General features: G+C 39.7%; 1 long non-coding RNA gene across 1 annotated transcript; it reads right to left on the reverse strand.

Annotated features, from left to right (window-relative positions):
• Positions 1–243: 243 nt before the first annotated feature.
• On the reverse strand, positions 244–16,712 carry LOC307147372. The gene is made up of 3 exons (XR_013819294.1): positions 16,642–16,712; positions 601–872; positions 244–331 (listed from the first exon to the last, which is right to left on the reverse strand). It is a non-coding gene; the product is annotated as an uncharacterized lncRNA (long non-coding RNA).
• Between the last annotated feature and the right edge of the window lie 5,100 nt (positions 16,713–21,812).

The raw sequence follows: 21,812 nt of genomic DNA on the forward strand, positions 1-21,812 counted from the left end.
GGAAAACCCACCAATAATTCCAAAATAGGTAACCTTTTTAAAACACACACACAAAACAACAATAACAGAGTATACATAAAAATATAATACATACATTACAAGACAAATTGTGTGAAAAATGCTTGAACTTACCAACTTCTTCATTTGTTCTGGCTGATCCTTTATTTGATTTTCAAGCCTTTCCAGATCAGATAAATCTGACAAAGGAAGGTTGAATGAAACCTTCCTTGAAGCACTGATTGAGCACTGTTCTGTTTTTGCTGATTTTTAAGAACTATGACAAGTTGTTGCTTGATGACCTCTTGTGCTTTAAAAACTTAAGTCAGCAAGGCTGCAAAATACAAAAATAATAAATGAGCATAAATGAACTTGAAGCTTGTTTTTTCATATAGTGTTTGGTAGGATAAAGAGTCAGTTAAATCTTAAATATTTACCCACTGGACAACCATCCAAAGAAAAACAATTAAAATAAAACAACTTAACAGTGGGTTCTTTTAAGTTGAACAGAACTCTTTTTAGCTTTGTTAAAATTGTTTATTTACTCTTTATTTTTTAGTTGAATTAGGCCTTTAAAAAGATGATGAAGTTGTGTATACTTACAAACACATGAAGAACTGCAACAGGTGCTGTCTCCATCTCCAACTGCACTGGTACATGGACTTAAATTATTCATAGAGGTGTTGGGACTTGTAATACCATATGCGTGTCTGGATGGAGCTCTCAGGGCGTCTACCATAGTCAGTGGTGGTGACGGTATTTGCGGTGCTGCAACAACTTCTGAATGATCCTGAATTCTGCCTGTTTTTTCCAGTCTCTTGCTGGCAAAGAAATTATCTTCATCACTCTCACTTGAGTGGTTTCTTTTATTCCCCCTGAACAGATAAATGGGGGATAAAATTAAATAGTGCCATAGCAAAACATGCAGATTATAATGGATGAATGCAATATATGTACAATTTACATACACAAGACATAGTTCACCCAAAATGAAAGTTCTATAATATATTCCCTCATGATGTTGTTGCAGACTTTATATTTTGGGGTTAACCACAGGGAAATTCCATGCAAAGGTCATCTTTACCATGGAAAAAAAAAAAAAAAAAGTTTACCAAATGAACCATACCCTTTTTAAGTTGTCCAGTTAGGTCTGTATTATTCACTGAGTGGCTGGTATTAAATTCATTTACTGAGAATTTATATTTAAAGTTTTGACTGCAAATGTCACGTCCATAACGTTGGAATTGCCCTACACCGGTAATATGAAAAACAACTGTGGTAAAAAAATACAAACAAACCTGTTCTTTCTTTTTGTGTATGCTGGACGATCATCATCATCATCTGTCTGCAAGTCAGACATCAGAGTTGCCTGTGGAAGTTTGAGCCGAGCTTCCTGATAGGTGTCTATAAAATATTACATTGTTGTTAACCTCCCCAAAAATGTAACAATAATGAAATACAGTTTTCATAATATGTTATACTACCTGTTGTGTGAATAATTCGCACCCTGAAGGCAGACCAAGTACGATTAGGAGATTCTTGCTGTGTTACAGCCTTCTGGATCTTAGCCACAGATTTGTAAGTCGGCCAAGCACAGGTACCATTCTGCAGCCATGAAGATGGCACAACTTCTACTTCAGATGATTCGGTGAATTCCACAATATGGAACATTTTCCAAAAAAAAAAAAAAAAAACCTCAAAAAACCTACAAAAATAAAAATAAAAAAACAAGAGCAATTTGTTGCATTTTACACATTTACAATTCCAACCATTTTATTTTCATAAATACTGTTATGTTACACCCCACAATACAAGACTCTACCTGAATGTGGGATTTAGGTGTATTATGTTTAAATAAATCTACACTACAATAAAATCCTAAATCCACACACTTGAATTGCTGTTGATTTCAATTTAAATGCAGTAAAGGTAGGCAGGCAAACTTGTTTTGAAAAGGAAGCATGACATATTTTTTAAGTGTCTCTTCAATTTTGGCACATTTAAATTCTTGAGAAAGATCAGATACAAGATAAGCTCCAAGCCTGCAAGAATCAATTGGGTAGTCATAAAATCTACTGACCGACTCAAACTCAGCATATATTATGTATGCATCATTATTCTGAATATAGATGTTCTGTACCAACCCAATATTGTTACCAATTCCGACACAGTTATCTCCTTTAGAAACTTTTAGACAAAAATTAGTGAGATATATTTCTCACTTCTCCTTTAACCAACGGCAAAATGGGACCATCACAATGCTCTTTTCGCACATAGCTTTTGGAAGGGTCGATCTTAGAACCACCACTAGATATTTCAGATATCCTGCGTACAATCTGTGCAACAGGATGACATGGTCGTCTGACCAATCTTTTTAACTGCCCTAAAAAAATTATCGAATGGAAATGCAGAAATGTTGTCAAGTGGACCATGGCATTTCACATCAGCTAAGTGAACAAGGCCATGCACATTATAAACCACATATTCATTGCCATAGAGCTTCCCAAAGTGCTCCACAAAAGCCACTAGTAATGCCTTTGCATATTCACACATTACAGAACACAGGGTTGGATCAATAAGAATTGAAATCGCAAATGAGAGAAGCATAAAGTTATTGTAAACAGGAGTGCATACAACATCACAAAGAACTACTGATCCTGTGTAGAGTAAAAACTGTCTAAGTTCAGTTGCCTTCCACCTGTTTTTCTTCTTAAATTGACCTTGGTTTACGAGCAAATTCTGATGGGACATAATTCTTAATGGAGAGTAAGTTCTGAGATAATTTGACTACTTTCTGTGATGGCAAACGAGTCTTGAGAGGACCACTTGTCCATAGATCTAATAACCTTCGCATCACACCAAGACAGACTAAATGCATATAATCATGAGGGAAACAAGATATCATGTTTATATCAAGTTCAGTAAGTGGAGATCTAGTTATGTGGTGGTCTTCATTACACATGCTTCTGAACGTTTCATCCGTTCTTAGGGAAGCATTGGTCTCAGGGAAAGTCATGCGCGTTTGTATATAGACACCAGACTGTACACATTTACCACATGATGAATGGTGACCTGTTGATGATGACCCATGATGACCTGTTGAAAAGAGATGGTATTCATCCCTCCTGGGATGGTGCTGCTCTTCTCTCTAGTAATATGGCACATAGTCTTAGAGCTCAAACATGACAATCTGGGGCTCAGGTCAGGAAGCAGACAGACTGGCTTAACCGACCGTCTGCTAGCGGCCTTGCGTCACCAAGGTCAGATAAATCCCATCACATAGAGCCTCTTTCACCTAGCTATCATCATATAGAGACTGTGTCTGTTCCCCGAATTTGGAAATCCAAAAAACGTTTAAACCCATCTAAGGTTAAAAATTTAATTGATGTTCAACAAACAAAAAACAGCTATAATACAGATGAGCAAATGCTAAAGCTTGGGTTGCTGAATATTCGATCGCTTACTTCAAAAGCACTCATTGTTAATGATATGATTTCAGATAATAACCTAGATGTGCTGTGTTTGACAGAAACCTGGCTAAAACCAAACGATTACATTACTTTAAATGAGTCCACCCCGCAAGATTACTGTTATAAACATGAGCCTCATCTGAAACGCAAAGGGGGAGGTGTCGCTGTAATTTATAGTAATATTTTCAAAACCACTAAGAAATCAAGTTTTAAATATAATTCTTTTGAAGTGTTAGTACTTAATGTAAAAATATATAGTATGATAAATCACGTTTGAGATTTGTGCTGGCTACTGTATACAGGCCACCAGGGCACCATAAAGATTTTATCAAAGAATTTGCGGACTTTCTATCAGAATTAATATTGACTGCAGATAAAGTACTAATTGTTGGTGATTTTAATATACACATCGATAATGAAAAAGATGCATTGGGATTGGCATTTAAAGACATTGTAAACTCAATTGGAGTTAGACAACACGTGTCAGGACCTACAGTACTCATCGTCGTAATCATACTCTAGATCTAATATTATCACATGGAATAGATGTTGATGCCGTTGAAATTCTGCAGCAGAGCGATGACATCTCAGATCATTATCTAGTCTCGTGTAAACTTCATTTAGCCAAGGCTGCAAAGCCAACTCCGTGTTTCAAATATGTTAGACCCATCACTTCTGCCACTAAAGATTGCTTTATTAATAATCTTCCTAATCAGTTTCACCATCTCAGCATCCCAGATAGCTTAGAAGAACTTGATATTGCAACAGAAACTTTTAACTCTCTCTTTTCCAGCACTTTAGACACAGTTGCTCCATTGCGCTTAAAGAAGATTAAAGAAAATAGTCCAACGCCGTGGTACAACGAGCACACTCAGGCCCTTAAGAGAGCAGCCAGAAAAATGGAGCGCAACTGGAAGAAAACAAAACTAGAGGTATTTCGCATTTCATGGAAAGAGAGCTCGATTGCTTACAGAGAGGCCTTAAAAGCTGCTAGAACTGCTTATTTTTCAAACCTATTAGAAGAAAATAAACATAATCCTAGGTATTTATTTGAAACGGTGGCTAAACTAACGAAAAAGAAAGCTTCAAGCACCGAAGTTTCCAAGCAACACAGCAGTAATGACTTTATGAACTTCTTCACTTATAAGATTGATAATATCAGGGAGAAAATTATAACTATGCAACAGTCTACTACAGTATCGCATCAGGCAGTGCATTGTAGTCTCCCGGAGGAAAAATTTGATTCGTTCGTTGCTATAGAAGAGGAAGAATTTACTAAACTCATTAAATCATCTAAATCTACAACATGTATGTTAGACCCTATACCGACTAAGCTACTGAAAGAAATACTTCCAGAGGTCATAGATCCTCTTCTTAATATCATTAATTCATCTTTGTCTCTAGGATACGTACCAAAAACCTTTAAGCTGTCTATGATTAAACCGCTTGTTAAAAAAACGCAACTTGATCCTACAGAATTAGTCAATTACAGGCCGATCTCAAATCTACCTTTTCTGTCAAAGATATTAGAAAAAGCGGTATCTTCACAACTGTGTTCCTTTTTAGAAAGAAATGATATCTGCGAGGATTTCCAGTCAGGATTCAGACCGTACCATAGTACTGAGACGGCTCTCGTTAACAAATGATTTGCTCTTATCATCCGATCGTGGTTGTGTCTCTCTATTAGTGTTACTCGATCTTAGTGCTGCATTTGATACTATTGACCACAACATTCTTATAATCGAAAATTCGAAAATTATGTTGGCATTAGTGGAATTGCACTAGCATGGTTTAAATCATACTTATCTGACCGTTATCAGTTTGTAGCAGTAAATGAAGAGATGTCTCATCGATCACAAGTTCAGTATGGCGTACCACAAGGCTCAGTACTAGGACCGCTGCTGTTCACTCTGTACATGCTACCATTAGGAGATATCATTAGGAAACATGGCATTAGCTTTCACTGTTATGCCGACAATACTCAGCTCTATATTTCTTCAAAACCTAACGAAACTTACCAATTCACAAAATTAACGGAATGCATAGCGGATATAAAAAATCGGATGACTCGTAATTTCCTACTACTAAATTCTGAAAAAACAGAGATTCTAATTATTGGACAAAAAACTTCCTCACGTAATGACCTAGAATACTGTCTAACACTTGATGGCTGCTCTGTTAAGTCTTCGTCGTCGGTTAGGAACCTGGGTGTGCTCTTTGATACCAATCTTTCATTTGAAAGTCACGTGTCCAGTATCTGTAAAACTGCATTTTTCCATCTTAAAAATATATCTAAATTACATCATATGCTCTCATTGACAAATGCGGAACAATTAGTTCATGCGTTCATGACCTCAAGGCTAGATTATTGTAATGCTCTACTGGGTGGTTGCCCTGCACGCTTAATAAACTACAGCTGGTTCAAAACGCAGCAGCTCGAGTTCTTACCAGAACCAGGAGGTATGACCATATTAGCCCGGTTCTGTCAAAACTGCACTGGCTCCCTATTAAACATTGCATCAATTTTAAAATATTGCTGATCACTTACAAAGCACTAAATGGTTTAGCTCCGCAGTACTTGAGCGAGCTCTTAACGCATTATAGTCCTACACGTCTATTGCGATCTCAAAATTCCGGCCAGTTGATAATACCTAGAATATCAAAATCGACTGCTGGCGGTAGATTCTTCTCCTATTTAGCACCAAAACTTTGGAACAGCCTTCCTACCATTGTCCGGGAAGCAGATACACTCTGTCAGTTCAAAGCTAGACTAAAAACACATCTCTTTGACCTAGCTTTCACATAATACATTATAGACTTCTATAATTCAGTGTTAGGCTGCATAGATTAGGTCAGCTGGAACCGGGAACACTTCCCATAAATCCCGATGTACTCGTTACATCATAAGAAGAATGGCATCTACGCTAATTTGAGTGTCTTTGTTTATCCCGAGGTTTTCCCGCAGCCTGCCGGATCCAGGCCCTATCCAGATCTGATGAAGGGCCTTCGCCTGGACCCGATGACAACGCAGTGCTGAAGTGCCAACTAGTCTCTCCCTATGGAGGATCCCTTTACCACTCTACAGATAAAGCGTCGTCGGGAAACTCAATTCGCGTATCTACCCCAAATTGATAAAATAAAATAAAATTCTGTATCAAAAATTATAAGGAAACACCAGTACTTTGTTTAGGCTTGGTTTGTAGGGAATTACAAACCTGCGTACATATATTCAAACGCACATAACTATAGAACCAATTCTTAATGCGCATGTGACCGCCATCAGCGTTTCTCACAGGTTCGCGTTTAAAGTCTATGTAGAAGCAGACAGACTGGCTTAACCGACCGTCTGCTAGCGGCCTCGCGTCACCAAGGTCAGATAAATCCTATCACATAGAGCCTCTTTCACCTAGCTATCATCATATAGAGACTGTGTCTGTTCCCCGAATTTGGAAATCCAAAAAACGTTTAAACCCAACTAAGGTTAAAAATTTAATTGATGTTCAACAAATAAAAAACAGCTCTAATACAGATGAGCAAATGCTAAAGCTTGGGTTGCTGAATATTCGATCGCTTACTTCAAAAGCACTCGTTGTTAACGATATGATTTCAGATAATAACCTAGATGTGCTGTGTTTGACAGAAACCTGGCTAAAACCAAACGATTACATTACTTTAAATGAATCAACCCCGCAAGATTACTGTTATAAACATGAGCCTCGTCTGAAACGCAAAGGGGGTGGTGTTGCTGTAATTTATAGTAATAGTTTCAAAACCACTAAGAAATCAAGTTTTAAATATAATTCTTTTGAAGCATTGGTGCTTAATGTAAAAATATATAGTGTAAACGATAAATCACGTTTGAGATTTGTGCTGGCTACTGTATACAGGCCACCAGGGCACCATACAGACTTTATCAAAGAATTTGCGGACTTTCTATCAGAATTAATATTGACTGCAGATAAAGTACTAATTGTTGGTGATTTTAATATACACATCGATAATGAAAAAGATGCATTGGGATTGGCATTTAAAGACATTGTAAATTCAATTGGAGTTAGACAACACGTGTCAGGACCTACTCATCGTCGTAATCATACTCTAGATCTAATATTATCACACGGAATAGATGTTGATGCCGTTGAAATTCTGCAGCAGAGCGATGACATCTCAGATCATTATCTAGTCTCGTGTAAACTTCATTTAGCCAAGGCTGCAAAGCCGACTCCGTGTTTCAAATATGTGAGACCTATCACTTCTGCTACTAAAGATTGCTTTATTAATAATCTTCCTAAACAGTTTCATCATCTCAGCATCTCAGATAGCTTAGAAGAACTAGATATTACAACAGAAACGTTTAACTCTCTCTTTTCCAGCACTTTAGACACAGTTGCTCCGTTGCGCTTAAAGAAGATTAAAGAAAAAAGTCCAACGCCGTGGTACAACGAGCACACTCGGGCCCTTAAGAGAGCAGCCAGAAAAATGGAGCGCAACTGGAAGAAAACAAAACTAGAGGTATTTCGCATTTCATGGAAAGAGAGCTCAATTACTTACAGAGAGGCTTTAAAAGCTGCTAGATCTGCTTATTTTTCAACCCTATTAGAAGAAAATAAACATAATCCTAGGTATTTATTTGAAACGGTGGCTAAACTAACGAAAAATAAAGCTTCAAGCACCGAAGTTTCCAAGCAACACAGCAGTAATGACTTTATGAACTTCTTCACTTATAAGATTGATAATATCAGGGACAAAATTATAACTATGCAACCGTCTACTACAGTATCGCATCAGGCAGTGCATTGTAGTCTCCCTGAGGAAAAATTTGATTCATTCGTTGCTATAGGAGAGGAAGAATTTACTAAACTCATTAAATCATCTAAATCTACAACATGTATGTTAGACCCTATACCGACTAAGCTACTGAAAGAAATACTTCCAGAGGTCATAGATCCTCTTCTTAATATCATTAATTCATCTTTGTCTCTAGGATATGTACCAAAAAACTTTAAGCTGGCTATGATTAAACCGCTTGTTAAAAAAACGCAACTTGATCCTTCAGAATTAGTCAATTACAGGCCGATCTCGAATCTACCTTTTCTGTCAAAGATATTAGAAAAGGCGGTATCCTCACAACTGTGTTCCTTTCTTGAAAGAAATGATATCTGCGAGGATTTCCAGTCAGGATTTAGACCGTACCATAGTACCGAAACAGCTCTCGTTAGAGTCACAAATGATTTGCTCTTATCATCCGATCGTGGTTGTATCTCGCTATTAGTGTTACTCGATCTTAGTGCTGCATTTGACACCATCGACCACAACGTTCTTTTAAATAGATTAGAACATTATGTTGGCATTACGGGAAATGCACTAGCATGGTTTAAATCATACTTATCTGACCGTTATCAATTTGTAGCAGTAAATGATGAGATGTCTCATCGATCACAAGTTCAGTATGGCGTACCACAAGGCTCAGTACTAGGACCGCTGCTGTTCACTCTGTACATGCTACCCTTGGGAGATATCATTAGGAAGCATGGCATTAGCTTTCACTGTTATGCCGATGATACTCAGCTCTATATTTCTTCAAAACCTAACGAAACTTACCAATTCACAAAATTAACGGAATGCATAGCGGATATAAAAAATTGGATGACTTGTAATTTCCTACTTCTGAATTCTGAAAAAACAGAGTTTCTAATTATTGGACAAAAAACTTCCTCACGTAATAATCTAGAATACTGTCTAACACTTGATGGCTGCTCTGTTAAGTCTTCGTCGTCGGTTAGGAACCTGGGTGTGCTCTTTGATACCAATCTTTCATTTGAAAGTCACGTGTCTAGTATCTGTAAAACTGCATTTTTCCATCTTAAAAATATATCTAAATTACGCCATATGCTCTCATTGACAAATGCGGAACAGTTAGTTCATGCGTTCATGACCTCAAGGCTAGATTATTGTAATGCTCTACTGGGTGGTTGCCCTGCACGCTTAATAAACAAACTACAGCTGGTTCAAAACGCAGCAGCTCGAGTTCTTACCAGAACCAGGAAGTATGACCATATTAGCCCAGTTCTGTCAAAACTGCATTGGCTCCCTATTAAACATCGCATCAATTTTAAAATATTGCTGATTACTTACAAAGCACTGAATGGTTTAGCTCCGCAGTACTTGAGCGAGCTCTTAACGCATTATAGTCCGTCACGTCTATTACGATCTCAAAATTCCGGCCAGTTGATAATACCTAGAATATCAAAATCGACTGCTGGCGGTAGATCCTTTTCCTATTTAGCACCAAAACTCTGGAACAGTCTTCCTACCATTGTCCGGGAAGCAGACACACTCTGTCAGTTCAAAGCCAGATTAAAGACACATCTCTTTGACCTAGCTTTCACATAATACATTATAGACTTCTATAATTTAATGTTAGGCTGCATATAGTAGGTCAGCCGGAACCGGGAACACTTCCCAAAAATCCTGATGTACTCGTTACATCATGAGAAGAATGGCATCTACGCTAATTTTAGTGTCTGTGTTTATCCCGAGGTTTTCCTGCAGCCTGCCGGATCCAGGCCGTATCCAGATCTGACGAAGGACCTTCGCCTGGACCGATGACAACGCAGTGCTAAGTGCCAACTAGTCTCTCCCTATGGAGGATCCCACTACCACTCTACAGATAAGGCGTTGTCGGGAAAATTCGTCTCGCGGTCCTACCCCAAAGCAACAAATAAAATAAAATTCCTTATCAAAATTTATAAGGAAAGACAAGTATTCTGTTTAGGCTTGGCTTGTCGGGAATTCCAAACTTGCGTATATTCAAACGCACATAACTATAGAACCCATTCTAAATGCGCATGTGAACGCCATCAGTGTTTCTCACAGGTTCGCATTTAAAGTCTGTGTAGAGAGAATGGTGTCGTCTTAGCGGGCCCTAATTTAATAACAAATGATCATTGCGACGGAAGCAAATCAATCAAAACTAACTTTAGATGGAAATAACTTAACTCTGCTGTACAGCCGAAACAATCTCTGTTGCCTTAAATTATACGCTTATCTCTGTAAAGCTGCTTTGAGACAATCTACATTGTTAAAAGCGCTATATAAATGAAGATGACTTGACTTGACTTGACTAGAGAGAATGGTGTCGTCTTAGCGGCCCCTAATTTAATAACAAATGATTGTTGCGACGGAAGCGAATCAATCATAACTAACCTTAGCTGGAAAATAACTTTACTAAAGAACCGCTATAAAGCCAAAAACCGCTATAAAGCCAAAACAATCTGTTACCATAAATTATACGTTTATCTCTGTAAAGCTGCTTTGAAACAATCTACATTGTTAAAAGCGCTATATAAATGAAGATGACTTGACTTGACATGAATAACCTGTATGAGACTTAACTCCCTTAACATATGCACGAGCAGGTGCATCACAAACTACAGAACAAATTTTTAGGAGCAGTTCCTTTCCTTTGAAAATAAAGCCTGACTGCAAGGACCTTAACTTCGTCAACTAAGCTTTTCAAAAAAGCTTTTTTACTCTGACAATACTTTTGGTTTGCAAATGCCACCAAATATTGCTATAAGAAAAGGCTTTTTGGTTATGCCTTGCAATAAGCCTACTATAGGCCAAAGTTGCATATTTGAACTCTTGTGCAATGGAATGCTGTCAAAATTTAAAGGGATACTTCAGGATTTAGCATTAAGCTTTGTATTAGTAGAAAACCTGTAGTATTTTCGAATTACCGTGCTTTCCACCCTCACATCCCCCTGAGACAAGAGATTTATGTATTTTTTGTCTGGAAAAAATCCTCCGATGACGCAAAAATCATCATTTTGCGTCATCGGAGGATTTTCTGGCCAGAGGCTAAAGACTACAGCCAGTAGAAGGCATTGTTCCGCATGTTTTCAACCCGCCCATAGAGGGTTGGATCTCACTCACAGAATGTACACACAGTGTCAGCCGTCTTTCTTTGGAAGCTAAGATAGCAGGCTCTTGTTCTGTGGAGAAAGCTGAATAGTTGGAGAAAGCTGAGTAAGTAGGGAAAACCATCCTCCTTTTCCCGGACTTGTCCGGCGGGCGAGATCGTTCAAAATGTCCGGGATTCGGCTTTTGCTTTCTGCGGTCGCCATTCATTGTTTACATGCAGCTCACCTTTTGTTTCAATCTAACTGAATTCATTCCGATTGGTGAATCTGAATGTAGTGTTTACATGAACGCTAAACAAGTGATCGGTTGATGTGCGTTTTACCATTGCTAAGAAAATTCCCGCTCCTCCGTGAGAGATGCGAGACCCGGCGCGTCTCAGTAATGACGCCACCGGCCTCGCGCCGTTCTCCCGCGGCCGTCAGCCTCATCCTGCTCGCCACAGTAAACATAATGAATGAATGGCGACTGTAGAACGCAAAAGCCGAATCCCGGACATTTTGGGCGATCTCTAAATCCCTGGCAAACTCATCACGTAGGCTAGTCTTGTTGTTTGTTTTCAACTACGCTCCCTTACCGGTAGGCGTGGCCTCCTAAGGCAGCGAAGCAAGTGCATTCTGTGAGTTGTTGTCTTTCATCCACATAAGCCAAAAATACATTTTCTGGCTTTTCTCAGTCTAGAAAGCTCCACATTCAAAAATTTCTTCACATTTCTTCTACTTAAATGACCTATTTTAAATACACATTCATCTTCCCACAGGTGAAGTATCCCTTTAACTGCAATCTCAGTGTATGTCTGTTTGGTAGTTGGGGCAATATTTTTTCAAGAACTCCATGCATTAAGAATATAGTAGAATAGTAGAAAGAACCTCCTGCTACTTGTTCTATTCTATATATTGTGTTAGTCTTAAGCAGTGTTCGAGCATCTTTTGGAAGGCTGGGATGCATACTACGCAAGACTGACAGAAGTGCTGCTAATGCAACCATTGTGATTCTGAAGTCTATGGCCCAGTCAGTTAGAGCGTTTCTAAAAGCTTCATCAGGACTTTCCTCAAAATGGTCACCACTATTCTCAGAATCAATTTCAGAGTCTTCCGACATCACTGCATCATAATTAACAGAGTCTTCCGACATCACCACATCATAATCATCAAGATCGTCAAATTCCTTATCTTTAGGGTCCTCGTTTTCACTAGTTTTCACAGTTTCACACTGTTGATTATGAGGAGTGTCATTACTAGTAGAGTTATGAGTTTGCAGCAAAGTTATAATCGTTAACGAAAACTAACGAAAAAACGAAAACTAGGTGGGAAAAAACATTGTCATTAACTGAAATAAAAATAAAAACGAGGCATTACAAAAAAACGATAACTAACTAAAACTGTAATGTGTGTTTGGCAAAACTAACTAAAATCAAATAAAATTATAGAGTAAATGTCCTTAGTTTTCGTCTTTGTCAAGGTCTTTCATTTTTTAACGCTATTTAAAACACGCAGCGTATTCGTTCAGCTGCATTTCCTTTCCCTGTTCTCCCTCTGTCTCTCTGTCACTCATGCGTCTCTCACATGCGCGCGCGCACACACACACACACACAACACAGCCCCTCCCCTCCGTGCACACCGCGTCTCCATGAGAACGAGTGTTCGTTTGACGTTGAAAGCAAGTTCGCTAAAGGTTAGTATCTCGTGAACACCTTACAATCACACATTAAAAAGTGGTATCAAAATATTTTAAATTCTGAATATAATTTTGTCAGTGTGTTAATGTCGACCCGAGAAGCGATTGCGCCTTTTTTAGAAAGTTAACTAGTCGCAAGTTTGAGGTAAAATGCACTTTTTGGTTGTGTCGATGTCAAAACACTATATAAGCTTTGATTCAAATATTAAATAATGTTATGTCATTTTTTTACTTTTACACTTAAAGGGGGGGGGGGGTGAAATGCTCATTTTCACTCAATCTCCTGTTAATCTTGAGTACCTATAGAGTAGTATTGCATCCTTCATATCTCCAAAAAGTCTTTGGTTTTATTATATTTATAACAGAAAAGATAGGCTGTACCGAGTCTTTCCGGAAAAAACCGAGCGTCTGGAGGCGGGTCGTGTGGGCGAAGCCAGAGCCATAGAGAGAATCCGTCGATCTGGGCTTTGTTTATAAAACATTCATCGTCGAAATGCAGGGAACAAACAGCATCCACTGTTCCTAACGCTGGGTTCTTTGGTAAGCTTTCCCTCACATCCAAAAACACACTTTGGAGACACTATGCAGCGCTGCCGATGATTTCCTGTTGAAGCGCGTTGATGTGCGCGGTCTCGCTCTCCTCTGGTCGACGTGTGCGCGGCCGCGCTTTTCCGGGAGAAATGCTCATATAAGGAGTTCCACTCTGGTCTACGTCATTAGATCCACGGTCGAAAAAAAAAACAGCCGAAACTTGTACCAACCCGGAAATAAGATTTTCGGCACAGAAATTCTCCGTTATTCGTCCAAAATATTTTTAAAAAACTTTGGCCATGTTAAGCATGAGAATCCATCTCTTTAACACTGTAAACAACTCTGAATACATGAAACACCATTGTACCCCCCCTTTAATGTTTGCTGCTTCAATCCAGATGAGTAGGCTATTGACTGTAGGGAAAGTGGGGTGAGTTGTGCCAGTTTTTACTCAAAGTGACTTTAAAGTGAGGCCATGGCAGTAATTCCTTCAACTTAACGATGTACATATATTTCAGGATGTGGTGCATCCCTGAGAACAATAACTTTGGATCGGAAATAAATTGTTTCAGAAATATAGCTTTTGGGGAAAAAGTGGTCTCATGGCACAACTTGCCCCTGGTGCGGGGGAAGTTGTGCCTTTAGGGGAATACATTGGGGTAAATTGTGCCAGTGATTTCTGAAGTAAAACAGAACATTTTAATGTTATGAACTGTAATGCTATATGAAAGCAAGACAAATTCAATACAAAATTACTCATTTAAGGTTTATTTAGATATTGTCACCCTGGAATACCATAGCATGCGTTTTTCCTACTGTGGTCAATTGCATAGGGATTTTGTACTGAACATAACTCTGGATCACAGTGTCATAGAGACAAGGGGGCGGGCTCATTTTACTCAGACGACCAATCAGTCTCTCAGGATCATTGTGAAGCTATCAAGCTACGCCCTAGCAACCATTTAGAGCACCATAGCAACACAATATATGATATTTGTGACTCATTTCAGGCAAAAAGGCTTTGGCAATAGATGCCTGTCTACATAGCGCTGTCTGTCAATTATGTAACATATAATAATAAAGTGACTAGGCTAATTTCTAAACATACTATTGTGACATAGGCCACTTAAAAACGTAATAAAACTTCTCTTTAATAACATAGTGCAAACTCAAAACTGAAATCAGTGTTAGCTAAATTAAACAAATAGCAGGCAGGCCTAAGTAAAACAATGATAAGGCATGCCCATCTCCTCACTTCTCAAGATTATCCCCTGTGAGAATGTAGGTCTAGGTGGTCTGGATCTGGCACTCTTTAACCCAGGCCCACAAGTTTGAAAAACTAGCATGATCCAGCAGTTAAGAGCTAACATCATGCTAACTGTATAGACTCATTGTGTAGCCTACTAAAGCACTAAAACATGTGTGAAATGTTTTCAAACTTGTCTATAATTGTTCAGACACTACAATCAAAAAAACTTAATCATAGAAATTTTACTTTGAAAGGGAAAAAACTGTTTTTTGCACTAAAATGTGCTTAACTCTCATGCCATGTGTCTCTCTTCTTTGGAGGATGAGTAAAAGTGATTGCTTTTCAAAATTATGTGGTCACATGACCAATTTCTTCTATGGTTTTCCAGAAACAAGGGGTGGAACTACTCCCCCCCTGGCACAAATCACCCCACTCTCCCCATAGGGTAAATTTAGTATAGGGTGTGAAAATTGTACAGCTGTGGTATTTGTATAGGGTGTGAATTCTGTATAGAAGATGTGTAGATTTTTGGTACAGCTAGATTTTTGGATTTTGTAAGAGGTAAAGGAATTTCAATGGGGTGTGAATTTTTTTCTAAAATTGGATTGTTTTTATTATTACACAATACTTTTTCTGACTTTTTTGAATCTTGCCCCTGACAAATAACCCATTACAAAAAAAGACTAAAACTAACACTAAAACTAATAAAAACTAAACTAAAACTAAGCATTTTCAAAAAATAAAAAATAAACTAAACTAGCAAACCCACTTTAAAAACTAATTAAAACTAAACTGAATTTGAAAACAAAGTCAAAACGAAATAAAAATAAAAACTAATGAAAAATGCAAAACTATAATAACCCTGGTTTGTAGAGACTTCAAAATCTGAGCAACACTTGCTCTTGCCTTTTTTTGAATGTTAGAATTCACAGTATAAAACATACATGTATATACATAATACTTAATGACATACAAAAGCCTCTTCTGTGCTGACTCTGAGCTTGGCAACTTCGATGATCTTCTTGTGGTCTGTCAAAAAAAAAAAAAAAAAAAGCATAAACAATGTTTATCTTTGTTAAAAATCAATATAATACATAATAAATACATGTCAGGAAACCCCAGAAATAAACATAATATTTCCTTGAGCACAAGCCCCACAATTACATCTTTCATGAACCCCTTTGGTCTACAGACATTAGTAGACCATTAGACTTTTTTGTTATACTTAAAAAAAAAAAAAAACAGAAGAAAGAAGTTAGTAAGCCATCAGTAATTTAATTTGAAAGGGTCAAGTATGCTGAAAATGTATCAACACTCAGCAGTTCATGGCTTGAAAATAATCCATTGACAACTCAAACAATAACATTCCTATTTTCATTTTCATTATAAAACATAAGTCTCTGGATCATTCTGTTCTACTATTTTTCCAGGACTGTTAACAGAGGGCAATTAGCCGATCATAGCCGTTACATTGGAATTAAATTAAAATGGATGTGTCTGTAACCCATTAAAAACGGTCTGTACCTTTTCAGATTAAAGATTAAAAAGCCAAATCTTTTTTTGTGTGGATTGATTTGCATGGATGAATTGTTTACCACAAAACTAACAATTTGCGCTAATAAAGTAAATAGGGTCAATTTTGAATTCATGTGTACTTTATTAGTTCGGTAGTTTGGTTTCTTAAAATAACTGGATCTAAAATAAAGTTATAGCCTACTAATCACCGTTACAATTTGACATTATGAATGTTTTAAAATAACAAGAGTCCAACAGCATATCAAGTAATAAAAACCTTACCTTTGTGATTGAAATCCAACATTGAAATGTTGTCAAACTTTTGTGAAACTGAATCTCTTAGCGGTGTACCATAGTCCGGTGTGGAGTGCCCTCTGGTGGCTTTCAAAGGCACTCCAGCTGGTGATCGTCACATAACCCCCCCCCCCCAAAGAGCGGCTTCCAGACACTCAAAAAACCGTCCAGGAGGGAGGTGGAGCGGAGGCGGATCCGGGGGCGGGATGGAGGGCCAGGTCTGTGGAGCAGAAAAGGACCTGCAGACTGCGGCAGAACGGTTGGCCAGGGCGGAGCGGCTGTGCAGGCAACCAGGGCGGATCAGGCTGTGCAGGCGACCAGGGCGGATCAGGCGACCAGGGCGGATCAGGCTGTGCAGGCGACCAGGGCGGATCAGGCTGTGCAGGCGACTAGGGCGGATCAGGCTGTGCAGGCGACCAGGGCGGATCAGGCTGTGCAGGCGACCAGGGCGGATCAGGCTGTGCAGGCGACCAGGGAGGAGCAGGCAGAGCAGGCGACCAGGGAGGAGACGACCCTTCAGGAGGCCAGGGCGGAGATGACCCTTCAGGAGGCCAGGGCGGAGATGACCCTTCAGGAGGCCAGGGCGGAGACGACCCTTCAGGCGGCCAGGGCGGAGCAGACGGTTCAGGAGGCCAGGGAGGAGACGGCCATGGCACAGGAACAGACACCGGCTCAGGAACAGGGACAGACACCGGCTCAGGGACAGGGACAGGCACCGGCTCAGGGACAGGGACAGGCTCAGGGACAGGCACCGGCTCAGGGACAGGGACAGACACAGTGGCAGCGGCCATCTCTGCTGAGGTCTCAGGTTCAGGCGTGTCGGCTGCCATCTCTGCTGAGGGCTCAGGTTCAGGTGTGTCGGCGGCCATCTCTGCTGAGGGCTCAGGCGACGTGGCAGCAGCCATCTCGTCCGGAGACACTGGCTCGGCGGCGGCCATCTCGTCCGAAGACACTGGCTCGGCGGCGACAATCTCGTACTGAGACACTGGCTCGGCGGCGACAATCTCGTACTGAGACACTGGCTCGGAGGCGACCATCTTGTCCTGAGACACTGGCTCGGCGGAGGCCATCTTGTCCGGGGACACTGGCTCGGCAGCGGCCATCTTGTCCTGAGACACTGGCTCGGCGGAGACCATCTTGTCCTGAGACACTGGTTCGGCGGCGGTGGCCATCTTGTCCGGGGACACTGGCTCGGAGGCGGCGGCCATCTTGTCCGGAGACACTGGCTCTGCGGAGACCATCTTGTCCTGAGACACTGGCTCGACGGAGACCATCTTGTCCTGAGACACTGGCTCGGCGGCGGCGGCCATCTTATCCGGGGACACTGGCTGGGCGGCGGCCATCTTGTCTGGAGACACTGGCTCGGCGGGCGTGACATGAACAGTCTCTGGATCGGCAGAAGTGACGTGAACAGTCTCTGGATCGGCAGAAGTGACGTGAACAGTCTCTGGATCGGCAGAAGTGACGTGGAGCGCAGGCTCGGCAGGGCTGACGTGGAGCGCAGGCTCGGCAGGGCTGACGTGGAGCACGGATTCGAAAGATCCGGCGCGAGGCACGGTCCGGACAGTGCCGACGCGAAGAGCTGGCTGCACAGGCATGACGAAACGTGAAGGCTTGACTGGTCTGATGCGATGCGCTTGTTTCTCTGCTTCCTCACCCTCCTGGACATCATCGAACATTGCTTGAAAGTGCTGCATGAATACCTCGAATGAGGGGTTGGCGGATCCATCCGTTTTCCAGACCTCAACGAGCCAATCCAATGCGCAGCCAGAGATCAGCGAACAAACAAAGGCGATCTTATCGGCATCAGTAGGATAAAGCGAATGCTGCTGGGCGAAATACAGAGAGCATCTGAAAACAAAGTCTTTGCATTTACCAGGATCTCCAGTGAACTTTTCGGGGAATGCGAGGTGAGGGTTCGCACTTTCGGTAGTCAGAGGCTCGGAAGCGTGTGCTGGTGCAGGAGATGCTGACGCTGGAGATGAAGCCACAGCAGACTCTTGCAGAGATTGAACAGCCTTGAGCAGTTCCTCTGTTACCGAGGTCAGTCGAGACAGCTGGAGCTGATGCGTGGCGAGCAGGGAAGCTCGAGCAGTGACTGCAGCAGACAGAGTAGACATAGTTGCTGGATCTTCGTTTTGGCGAAGTCTTCTGTTATGATTGAGATGACAGAGGCAGATCCAAGTGCAACAATTTATTAAATAAAAGACTCAGTCAAAGATAAGATTCATCATCAACAGATTCAGGGTTAAACAAAGGCATGTCGAGAACCAGGCTGGAGATCAAGGGCGGGCTGCAGGCAAACGGTAAGGATGGCTGACGCGAAACAGTCGTTCCGAAGCTTTGCGAGATCCCGAAGCGCAGATGTGTCGAAACACTGATCCGAAGCGTGATTCGAAACACCCATGTCACGTGACTATGACCAAACGAAGCCTCGAAGTGTTTCACTAAGTGTTTCATCAGGTGTGGTCCGCCGAATCAGCGTTTGATTGGAACGGTCGGGAACAGACCACACAATCGCACATCTGTATAAAAGTGAAATAAACGCATTTTGACCTCGTGGGTTTTTGTGAGAGGAGTTTGACTTTGAGATAGTGGATTTTTGGTGATAGCCTATAGTGACATAGTGCGATTTGATTAGTTATCGCAATTTAGGCTTACATTTAAATTTACACAACACATTGACTGATAGGCTAGAGACAGTATACATATAGTGACACATTAATAGATACACAGATATAAATATATATAGACAGCTAGATTAATAGATACATAGCCTATATAGATAGATTACAGATACATATAGATAGATACATATATAGATAGATTATAGATATAAATACATATATTATAGATAGATACATATATAGATACATAGATTATAGATACATATCTAGATACATAGATAGATTCACATAGATAGATAGATAGATTTGGATAGATAGATAAAATGGAGGCTCCCCAGGAGAGATGCCGTACATCTGTGGTGTGGGAGCATTTCCGTTTAGAAACCCCAAATAAAGTGAGATGTGTGTATTGTGATCGGTATCTAGCCTACTGCAACAATACATCATCCATGATGCGCCATTTGAGGAGCACTCATCCTACATATGAGTACCCAATATACTGCCAGTGACAACATCATTTTGGTTTTCCTATTTGTTGTAGTTCTACATTCCATAACATTTTTCTCTGCACACTGAGCATAAAAATTCATAACATAACTTTGTTTAGAAAGGTTTCCAAATAATGAACCCGTAGGCTATACTTTTAATAGATGTGCACTAATTGAAGCTGTATTTTTCCAATGTATTTGTCTGAAAGTATGTTTTATCTTCTCTTTTAAAAGTCAGACAGAGGGAATTGGATGAGGCTCTTATAAACATGGTGGAGAACTCATGATCCACTAAATTACTGGAAAGAGAGAGCAGTAATCTTTCCTCATTTGTATGTCCTTGCTAAAAAATATCTTTGTATGCCAGCAACAAGTGTCCCTTGTGAGAGGATTTTTTCAAAGGCTGGAGAAATTATCTGTAAAAAAACAAATAGGCTAAGTCCTTCCACAGCAGAGAAATATTTTTGAATAAAAATCTCTAAAAAAGTGAGACATTGTGGCTTGATTTCTTTTATTAATATTCATTTTTCATGACCAAAATAACATTATGCACAGTGAGGAGCCTATAGGTTACAAGCTTCACATATTAGAAAATTATAATAATAAAAAAACACATTTTTTTAATGGCTCGTCAAGGTTGTTTCAGATCAACACCTGCAAGTGACCACTAGGTGTCACCGTTGAGACGGGTGTCGGATTGATTCGAAGCCTCGAAACAATATGGCACATTTGGTTCAACTGTTTCATTGCTTCACGAGGCCTCGATCTGCCCATCACTAGCAAACGGAATCCAGAAACAAGCAGATGGTCACTAGGCAGGCTGCAGACAATCAGAGAGATTCAGCAAGGCAAGAGTCAAGACACAGGTAGGCAAGGAAAACCAGGAATGCTCAGACATGCACACAACAGTGAAACAAGACTTCGCTCCGAGTGTTGTTTGAGTGTGGCTTAAATAGGTGTTTGATCATGAGGTGCAGGTGTGTAATGCAGTGCAGGTGTATGAAGTAATCAGTTAAGGTAGATGCAGGATGGGAAATGTAGTCTGAGTGAATATGATAGTCCGGTGTGGAGTGCCCTCTGATGGCTTTCAAAGGCACTCCAGCTGGTGATCGTTACACTTATACACATATTAATGGCAAAGGTGTAAATGCACTATTTAGCACAAAACAGGGCTACCATAATATGTGAGCAACATGTATGTACATGTTTGTATTTTTGAGAGAATAATGTTTATGCGTAGTTATTAAAAAAACAAAATCTTCTCCCCAAATGTGTCACTAATATAAAGCACAATACAAATAATTTAAAGAGAAGGCTTATATTGATCTTTTAAGATTTAGCTTACATCTACCTTGTAAATATATGTTTTGCTATTTTATTAAAAAGATTACAATTACAACAACAATTACAATTTCAACAATATTTCAAGTGTACTCTTTCTTTGTAAAAAATAAATTATAGGCCTACATTTTACTATATGTATTCATTTATTTGAATATAGCCTACATTGGAACAAATACTAGGGTAACATCTTAGTTGATGACTTTATTTTTGACAAAAAAATAAATAAACACTGTGCGTATATATATATATATATATATATATATATATATATATATATATATATATATATATATATATATATAATATATATATATAACAACATATGAGCAGAAATTGCTAAACAAAAGCTTATTTGATGTGGCAGTAGTCTATTTTAAAAAACTTTATAATTTATCCAAAACTAGTCAACAAAACATTGTCTTTCATATTTCGGCCGAATGTATAGTTTTTATGTAATATTAGGGCATATAAATGTTAATTGCAGTTTAATATGTTGCTTATACAAAGACATTTTATTTCAACACAATTTAGTCGATTTTCTCCATTTCAAAAAGGTTGAACCACTGGTTCAATTTACCCCACATCATCTGGCTCACTTTGCCCCATAGCCACCATTTTGGTAAAAACGGCCTAGCTTAGCAATTCAGGATAACCTTTAGCTTAATGATTCACATGGTTTTAAATGTTGACAAATCACCAA

This window comes from Squalius cephalus (assembly GCF_949319135.1).
Source record: "Squalius cephalus genome assembly, chromosome: 19".
Classification (NCBI taxonomy): Eukaryota; Metazoa; Chordata; class Actinopteri; order Cypriniformes; family Leuciscidae; genus Squalius; species Squalius cephalus.